General features: G+C 53.5%; 1 annotated feature.

The window, feature by feature from the left end:
- Positions 4,670 to 8,562: an enhancer, noted in NCBI's record as "VISTA enhancer mm1673". NCBI's record gives its function as "enhancer in: somite[3/6]" and the evidence as "EXISTENCE:transgenic organism evidence [ECO:0001131][PMID:17130149]".

Here is a 10,228-nt window from a genome sequence, read left to right as displayed (position 1 = left end):
CTCAGGGACCATCGCCCTGGGAAAGGGGGCACTAGGATCTTCTGGCTTGCTCCCTGTATCTCCTACATGTTCCATGTTTTCCTGGAAAGAAAAGGGGTGCAGAACAAAGTGAAGCTAGAGAAACCCAGAGACGGGAGCCCCCCCCCCCCCCCACACACACCAGTGTACACACATACCTGCATAAGAGCACACAGGTATGGGAGGATTAGACGGAGGGACGTACACCAACAAGGCCAAGAGCCCTGGACCCCATGACTGTAGCACTCAGTCCACAAAGTGTTGATCCATCACCTGTCCTCTGTACAGGCTTCTGAGTTAGGTTAGGCTGCAGCCTGCTCCTTTGGAGTTCAGGCTCAACTGTGGTATTAAGTCTAGTCTGAGCCAGGGGCAAGGCAGGCAAGGGTCCTCTGGAAGCCAGTCCTAGAGCCCCAGGGGGAGGGCAGGGCGGGCAGAAAGAAGAAGGTGCTGAGAGCTGTTTGCCATGTCCAGGACTACTCAAACTTGCAAGAGCAGAAGTACACAGTGTGGGAGGGCACGGGTGGCAAGCCACACACACACACACACACACACACGAGCCAGCATCGCTGGATGAAGAGGAGCAGAGCCTGACTGGGGAAATGAGTGGAGACCCATGAGGCATGAACAGTCAGATGTGGCACATCTGGAAAAAATGAGCTGGAAGGAGATAGGCCAAGAGGAGAAGGAAGAACAGGCAGCAGAGAGAGAGAGAGAGAGAGAGAGAGAGAGAGAGAGAGAGACTGAAGACAGGGCAAGGAAAGGTGCTGACAGCTCAGCCCGCACACCAAGAACCAGGAGGGAAGAATGGGGACATGCAGGTGCGGAGGGTAGGGGCCCGAGAGCCATGGAAGGGGACATGGTACAGCAGCCCTCCCAAGCAGTGCTTTATATATACAGAGGAAATCGAGGGAAGAAGCACTTGTGAACACACACACACACACACACACACACACACACACACACACACACTGAAGGAAAGATAAAAGCCTGGCTCCCAGAGAAGAAAAACAAGATCCCCTGGAGAAGGCCAGAGGGACTCCCACACAACACCCCCTCGACTCTCCCCCTTAAATATCAAAAGAGTCCGGAGGACTAGAGCAGATAAGAAAACAGTACAGTCCTATGGACAGGCAGATAGACAGTCCTACTGAGAGAAGAGAGACCTATCTTCTCCAGCAGCATCTCCTGTGCACACATGCATCTCTGGTGCTCACTCATGTCCAGAGCCATCCAGCTAACACTAAGACATGAGAAAGGGGGCAGACACTGAGGAGGGCTGGCCTGGGACATGTCCCTCAGGAGGGCTGGCACGGGACACGCCCCTTTTCTCCACAGGTGCTGAAGGAGAGCCCCTCTTGGCACTTGAACACTACTTGGTTCATGGGACTCCGATGGACTTGCGGACGCTTCCAGCACACAGCCTGGTGGAGGCTGTTCTTGAAGCTCTTCCCCAGGGATACCTCAGAGGGAGGATGCTAAGCGCGTAGGTGTCAGACAGTTAAGAGACCCGAAGCATCGGAACCATTCACAGGTCTGGGGAGGGGACTTGCAGCCAGACGACAGCCCAAGGAGGGTCAGGCCTGACCCTATGGCCAGGGAAGGTGTCAGGTACAATGGTCCTGAGGGCAAGGTGTGTGACTGCCCATCGTATGGTGGTGACATGCCATCCCAGCTGGTGACAAAGGAGAGTGAGGTGTGGAACGTATGCCACCAAAAGGCTAAGGCCTGAACTGCACCCACCCCAGAGCTCCAAGGGACAGAGTGGACTGAAGCAGAGGAGGGACAAACCGAGGGGACTGAGGAAGAGCTGGTGTCTAGAGAGGGTGACAGAGAGATGGGGGCTAGGTGGCCAGCCAAGGGTAGCGGGAGAGACCATCAAAGAGCAGCAGTGATGCTTGGGAGTGCAGCAGTGTCAGCCAGGAAAGGAGACTGTGAGCCACTGACTCAGAGGGCCACAGTCCACAGCCAGCCTGGGTGACCTGGATCATCCCGGCCAGAGTGTGGCTGCTAAAAATAGCAAAGGTCATGGTCCTCTTGATAAGGAGTGAATCAGGAAACTCCCAGTCTCCCACGGGGGAGAGCCTGAACCCACCAGAGTCACATGGTACGTCCAACGGCCAGTGTGCTGATGGGGGACAGACAGGGAGGGGGACAGGCGAGTGGCGGTGTCCCCACACACTAGGAACACTCTCTTCCAGAAGGTGATTACAGGTTGTATGGATTTCATCTGGATTTCAAAGTTTTTAATTAAAAAAAGAAATAGCAAAATACATTGGAATTCAAAAAGTAGGGGCAAGAGGGCGGCAGTATCACAGAAAGTGCGGAGGCCCTGAGGCTTGGACAGGTGGAGGCTCAGGGAGCTAGGAAGCAGGTTGTCCCTGAGGAGAACAAAACCTGGAGGGACAGACTGGAGGTTGAGAACCAGTGGGGGCTAGGGGGGAGGCAACATGTAAGGAAGAGACACAGAGGCTACACCTAAAGGGGACCCCATTATTTGACAGCTGTGAAGTCAGACAAAGGGTGTCTTGCTAAGGACAGCAGGACCCCAGGGAAGGCCTCTCTGAAGAGGAGACACAGGAGCAGAGACCTAAAGGAGGCAGTGAGAGCAGGCAAGCCTCTGGCAACTGGTTCCAGGCAGGGAGAACCGTATGCATGAAGGTCCTGAGGTAGAAGCAGCTCATCACATTTAAGTAAAGGTTGGGCAGAGGAAAACAAGGGCTAGTGGCAGAAGAGGCTGGAGACCAGGACGAGCAGCTGGCCAAGGAAAGCTGGTGTCTTCCCGTACATGTGGTTAGTACTGGGAACTGCATTCTGTGATGGGGTGCCCTAGAGACCTTAGGGAGAACAGGTGAAGAAAAGAAAAAAAGTCCACGAGAAGCCCCAAGCAGTTCCATCCCTGTGGGACTGGATGGAATATTCAGATGAACCCCAAAAGTTCTTCCAACACTGGCTCTGCAGCAGAGGTAACCAGAGGGGAAGGGGGCAGAGTGAGGAGCTACGGGGAGAAGCAACAGGGAACAGACAAAGGCTGGAAGGAAGAAGAAAGCTTAGGAAAGAGGGAGAAAGGGAGGGAGGGAGGTAGGGAGGGAGCTAGAGAGCTGGTAGAGTGGGAGCTTCAAGGCGAGGCGAGACCCCCCCCCCAACTCCACCAGGGCTCAGGATGACGCATGCACGCAAGCTGAGCCCACGCTCAGCCATCTCAGTCAGAGCTATGACGCACTTCACTGCCTGAGAGGCCGCCAGGCACAGACATTGACATGCAAGCCCTAGCAAAGTCCCCAGGAGAGGGGCTACAAGGAAGAAGGCCACAGGGAAGGAGTAGGCAGGACAGCAGGGTGGTGAGTTCACCACAGAGAAAAGGAAGACACCTCACCACCCAGACAGAACACAGACACCCAAGTCACCACTTACACTGACAGAATGACCAGTGACCCACATAAAGATGGGCAAATAAGGCCAGCTGGGTCTACACCCCAATGCATGGAGTGCCAGATGCATGCCCATTGACACATGTAAGCTATATGTATACTGACCCACAGAGAGAAAGTCCAACACCCAGAGGTGACAGACTCCAATCTTCTGTCTGGGGCCAGAGCTCACAGAACCTCCCTCAGACACCAGACACACCCCAAGGATGGACGCAGAGAAGGGAAGGGAAGCAGAGGACATTGGGAGATGCAGATGAGGAGAGTGAGGCAGAACACGTGCTGTGTGGCCTCTCCAGCCCAAGCCAATTATCTACCTCTCGGGGCTGCCCCAACAGACACTAGTCAGTTGTTGAATAGCCCGATAGCCTGGTGAAGGGAGACCACGGGTAGCCCCTGTACCAGGCAGGTGACAGGTGTCAGGGAAGCTGGGCCCCAGAGGGGAGGCAGGATCTATTAGGGAGGACTCATAAATAGGACATAGAGGGTATGTCAATCAAGTTGGGGTTCTGAGTGAGGTGGTCGGGGCTATACTAGGGGTCTGTAGGCAAGACCAACACAAAAGTGGGGTTGCTTAGTGTAAATTAGGAGTGTTGGGAGACCTGGACTTGGGTGACAGATACCAGAGTGGTTCCTTCAGAGAGGGTGCTGAGCCCTGAAGTAGGGACAGGGTTGTTGGGCAAGGAGGAGGAGCAAGAAGGGGCTCTGGGGGGTAGAGGAGGCTGGGTTGGTGTTCCTGGAGGCTGCAGACAATTACAGCAGGGTGAGGAGAAGGGAGAAGGCCCACAAGCTCATGAGAGCCACGAGTCAGGGGGCATCAGAAAGGCCAGTGCGTCACAGGCTGAGAAGGAGATCCAGACAAGAAACCTTCCAGGAGTGGAGACAACATGGAGTCTAAGGGGACATCTGGGGGCAGGAAAGACAGGCCAGGTGAGGTGTGTGGGTCTGAGACTTGATTCCAAGATCCCAACTCAAAGCCAAGCTACACCAGGGAGCAAGGAGCTTCCAAAGGAGACGGATGACAGGAAGGATGGAGGCCAGAATCCTGTTCTGCCCCTCAGAGACAGCAAAAGAGGTGATAGAGAGGCAACAGCTGAGAAATCTGGCCAGGCTCCCCTGAAACTGTCTAGTGGGGAGTGCCCAGGAGTGGCGGGAGAGAAAGAGAGAGGGGCAGAGGTTGGAGAAGCAGAGAGGGACCAAGATGGTGAGGAGTCCCCCCTGCGTCTCCTTCCCCCTCTCTCTCCTCCCCGTCATTTCTCCCTCCTTCTCTTCCTCCCTCCCTCTCTCTCTCTCTCTCTCTCTCTCTCTCTCTCTCTCTCTCTCTCTCTCTCTCTGACATATAGCAAAGAGGCAGAATTCAGTGAAATATGGGGAGAGCAGAAAGAGACAGGAGGAAGCTAACACACACACACACACACACACACACACACACGACTCCTAAATAACTCTGTAAATACTTTTTTTAAACACCCTCACATTTGTTTGAGATTTAAAACAAATGTCAACCAGAGATGGGACAATCACAAAATTCAGAGTCAATTATCCCATGGTCAACAAGCTGTACCCTGATTTAAAGTGGAAGAGGTCAAGAAAAAGAAGGTGACACATATTCACGGGATAGGGTGGCAACTGTAGGTTCACATGTGAGGTTGCTTGGGCCACCCAGGTAAGTAAGGCCAGGACAAAAGCAACACACACAGTAGGACCACAGAGAAAGAGCAGACTGTTATCTGCAAGGAGAGACCACAAAACTCTTTAGCAGGCAGTGGGGAATTGCCTTAAGAGATGCCTGTGGCCTGCGGGGTAGGGAGTGGGAGCAGGGCTGGAAGTGAAAGGAAGAAGTGGGCCGTGAGGGTTAGGGGGCTGGGCAGTAGGCAAGGGGTCCTGGATGCCTGGACTCTGCACTGTGACCCCAAATGGGAGCCTGGAAATCATTTCTGAGTGCCAGTGAGATGACTCAGCAGGAAGAGGTACCTAGCACAAAACCTGAAGACCTGAGTTCAGTCCCCGGGACCCACAAAACAAAAGAGAAGTAATTCCCACACGTTGTCCTTGGACCCCTACATACGTGGTGTAGCACATACTCACCACCCAGACAAACGAAAACCATGTAATGTCTGAAATACAAATGACTGTCTGGAGGGATAGCTCAGAAGATAAAAGCACTTGCCACCAAGCCTGATAACCTATTTGATTCACATACCCACACACTAAATACATAAATAAAAGGAAAAAAATTTTAAATGACTCTTGAACAAACAGGAGGACGGTAGGACAGAAGGATGGGCAGGTGGGTCTTGGAACATATCGGTAGAGCATAAGCAAACCCTGTACAAAGCCTGGGAGAGCGCCCTCCTACCCCAAAGGGTCCCGGGAGAGGGGCAAGCCTGCAGGCCAGGCACACAGTACAGACAGTGGCTGGGGCTCACCCATGCTCACTCACAGGAGCTTCAGTGTGTGCTGACCAAAAGAAAATGTAAAGGGGGTGGGACCCCAGAGTGGGACAAAGGATTAGAGCAAGTGACAGAGATGACATGTTGCCAGGCAGCTACACACACACACACACACACACACACCTCTGAATGCTGCACACGCAGGGCCAGGCAGATTTCAGAAGCACCCTGGAGACAGGCAAGGCAGGGAGAGGCTCAGAGTCTCAAGTTTCCAGCGCACTTGCTCTTGGCCACACGGAAACAAAGAGCACTGAGTACCCAGATGGGCACCCATGGCCCATAGAGATGGGCATGAAAGCCACATGGCAGAAGCTGCAAGGACCCTTCTCATGTCTCCCCACCCCACCCAACCCCCCACACTCTCCCAGAGTCAGACACATGGGCGGCAGCAACAATTGCTTCACAATAGGCCCTTTCTGAAGAGCCCCGGGAATGAAAAACACTTCCAAACCAATGACGGTGACCCCAAAGCTAAGGAAGAGGAGGCAGCTGCCCAGAGCAGGGCAGGAGCCTGACCAAGAGGCCATGCCTGAGGGGACTTGAACAAGCTGGGGGGTGGGAGTGGGCAGAGATTGATGAAGAGTGCTGAGGGGCATAGAGGATGCTGCAGGCGCACAGAGGGAGGGGCTCTGCAATCACAGCTCAATTGAAACTAATCAGCGCCAGAGACACTCAGGGCTGTAACCCGGGGCAGAGACACAGGAGACAAAGAAAGACTGGGAAACAGCCAGGGAGGAGGCAGGACCCTGGAGAGGGCTGAATGCGGGGGTGTGTGTGTGTGTGTGTGTGTGTGTGTGTGTGTGTGTGTGTGTGTGTGCAAAGTCTGAACACAGGTAACATGGAATCATCTCTGTCCACGCCATGAAAGGGATCCAGGCACAGGGAAGGCTCAGCATCACACCACCAAGGCTTCATACATGCCTTGTACACCCTTCAAACCTATAGTCACATCACAACCCTGCTGCACACACTGTGTGTCACCCACCACACCACACACACCATACATAAGCTATGTACCCCACTACACCTCACCTATCAGAGGTCTCCCTCCACATGTCATACTCCCACAGTACAAATTGTAGCCACACCCACATGTACCACAGTCCACACACAACTCAGGGGATTCACACACCTGGACTGTGGGAGGTCAGGTGCTGCCGGGAAGTCTAGACCTAAGGAAACTCACACACAGGCACAAGCTCACATGCAGAAACACAGACACATGCTCACACACAAACACACACACTGACACATCCTCACACACAAACACACACACTGACACATGCTCACAAACGCGCACACTGACACATGCTCACACACAAGCACACACATAGACACCCCCACGGGTAATCAGACTTTTACTTCCCTGAAGTTCTACTCTACCATCCAGACAAGCTCAGGAGGGCCTGTCTCTATTCTCCTGAGGCCTGGGGACTTCAGCATCTGTCCTGTCTTGTCATTTAAACAGAAGGTGGTTGGTGGGCCCAGCTTGTTTTCTAGCCCCTAAGTCACTCCCATTGGGGACGCCATACAAATCTGTCAAGGGAACAAATGGATGGACTGAGGGAGGGAATGGATGAAACAATGTTCCCTGCGCATTGGAGGAAGGGAGGGTGAAGCGAGCTTCCAGGGTTTGCAGATTATAAAAACAGAGGGGAAGGGGGTGGGTGGCACGGAGGGAAGCCCACACATCTGGAATAATCAGGATGGAGAGGGAGACCTGGAAGCCGACAGGAAATGGGTGAGTGAAGCCCCCCTAACCCATACCAAGCACACACACATGCATGCACACAGTCTGTAAAAGCTGACATGACCGAAAGTGGGCAGCTCAGCTCCCTGGAGACAGGGAGAGGAAGGAAGAGTGGACAGGGGCCTCTGTCTGCCCCTTTCCCTCCTTCACACACACAGCTGGGTAGGAACAGCCGCTCCACTGTTAATGTTTTCAGAAGAACTATGGGAGTAAGAGGAAACAACACCCAGCCCCCCCACCCCCCCACCCCCCGCCAGCCGATGGCAGTGACCCCCAGAGCCGGAGCTAGGAGAGAGGGAAGGAGGAGGCATCAAGGGGCAGGGGGTTGAAGAGCTTTGCAGAAACCCAGGCCTGCAGGATAGAAGACAGGATAGGGGCTGGGGCTGGGGCCACCCCTTGCAGACCAGCAGACATCAAAGCCATGTGCATTTGTCTGTGATATGAATGAATGAATGAATGAATGGGAAAAAGACAGACCTGCTGGGATTGGGGGGAGGGGGGAGAGACAGAGAGAGAGACAGAGAAACAGAGCCAGAGAGATGTCTCTCTCACACACACACATACATACACCCGGAGTATGGAGTATGAAACAAACAAAAGAAAATGGGACACAGGACTTTTTTTTTTAGGGTTTCTCTGTGTGGCCCTGGCTATCCTTGAACTTGCTCTGTATGTAGACGAGGTTGGCCTCGAACTCAATAGAGCTCTGCCAACCTTGGCCTCCCGAGTGCTGGGAACACAACGTGCACCTCCACCTTCCAGCAGACACAGGACTTTAACACCAGCACCAAAGAGGCAGAGGGGACGGACAGAAAGACTGAGAGCCAGAGAAACAGAGCCTGCCGTGAGAGTGTGACTCCTCACAGTGTCAGAAATGAAGTCTCACCAACATGCCTGCCTGAACAGGACCTGAACAAGGATGACACCGACAGAAGTGCTGGCACAGAAGGGGGGACAGCTCACCAAACCTTAATCCTAGACAAAGAACCACAGGCCACTATGGAACACTGAGTAGGAGAGATAGCTTTCCCCAGGGGAGAGCATGCCAACGGGGTGTCCAAGATCAGAGTGGTCAGCCCTGAAAACAGACAGACAAGTAACAGTACATAGACTGCACAGGTCGCATTTGTGTATTTAGGAACACACACACACACACACACAGATACAATTATAGAAAATAGTGGCTATTGGTTTGAGAGCAGGGAGGCCACTGTATCCCCCAGTGGAAGGCAGGAGCACACAGAAGGCAGGCTAACTTGCAAGCCACGAGTAGTTTCTACACCACCACACAAGCACACATGCAGGGGCTGCAGCAGTGCTGAGCCCAGGCTGAAACTCTGGTCCGAGTTTTTCTATGAAGGAACTGAGGGCCAGCAGCTCAATTGTGACCAGCAGCTCAATTGTGAGCCAGTACACAGGACCCAAGGGACAAAGAGACCCAAGAGACAAGGGTGAGTGCCTAGACACTGCACACACCCTGGGGAGATGCCCTGCCAACCGGACAGGAGGGGCAGATGAGTCTGGGGTACAAGTGATTTTTGGTTTCAGTTTTTCCTTGTCTGTGCCTTTCTGAATTGTCCTACGCTACAAGAAGAAAGGCACATTATTCTTGCCACAGGGAAATGTTTTCCTGGAAGAAAAATGTATGCCAAGTGGAAGCAAACCCAACAGGAAGGGCCCCAGGGTCCTGGCCCTGAAGCAGTTCAGGGAAGCAACTGAAGGCCAGGCAGAGCTTCGGCTCCTTGCACCTGTCCCCATCTCTCACAGGCAGGGCCCTGGGAAAGCAGTTACCACGGGCCAGAGTGAGGAACTGGAAACCAGATAAGGAATTGGTGGACAGAGAGAAGTGACCACTGCCTCCCTTCCCTGCATAGACAACTCCCATGGGTTGGGTCTGGGGGCATCTCACCCAGCCCCCCAGCACCTGGTCCAGGGGATGGAGCCCGGTGTAAACAGCTATGACGTGGCAATTCCTGACAATTCCGGAGCTTAGAGAAAACTTGCATGGCCTTCTATGGCCTCTGACGGGTTTTGAAGATTGAATGGGAGTTTGTAGCTTGTGAGAGATAAGAGATTTTTCAGAGTCGAACAAGCCCCGTCCCTGAATATGAAGCTGGAGATGTGTGAGAACTCTGGAGGAGAGACTGAGAGTGGGAAGGGAAAGTTAGAGAGAACACTGCATGGGGGTAGATAGGAACTCTCCACAAAGCACACACAGCTCACCTGGACCACCCCACCCCGCCTACACACGCACACACACACACACACACACACACACACACACACACACATACACACACCACAGCCTTGGAGATTACCCAGGAACACATTCCATGCATGCTAGGCAGTTCTGCTCCATCCTGCCAGGGTCCTGAATCTCACAAACATCCTTGCCCTGGACTCGGTGCCTCCTCCAGATCCTCAAGTAAGTGCGGACATGCCGCATCTGCCCCATCTGATCAGTTCCAGGCCCAGAAGCCACTAGCTGCAGGGGTCAAGGACCCTGACTGCCGGCTTCCCTCACATCCACGACTCTTCTTATTCCCACACACAGTCGATGTCCAATAAACTGCTGACCAAAC

The sequence above is a fragment of the Mus musculus genome, chromosome 2, assembly GCF_000001635.26.
Source record: "Mus musculus strain C57BL/6J chromosome 2, GRCm38.p6 C57BL/6J".
In the NCBI taxonomy this organism is placed as follows: domain Eukaryota; kingdom Metazoa; phylum Chordata; class Mammalia; order Rodentia; family Muridae; genus Mus; species Mus musculus.
The sequence above is the reverse complement of the archived record's forward strand: the minus strand, read 5'-3'. Positions and strand labels throughout refer to the sequence as shown.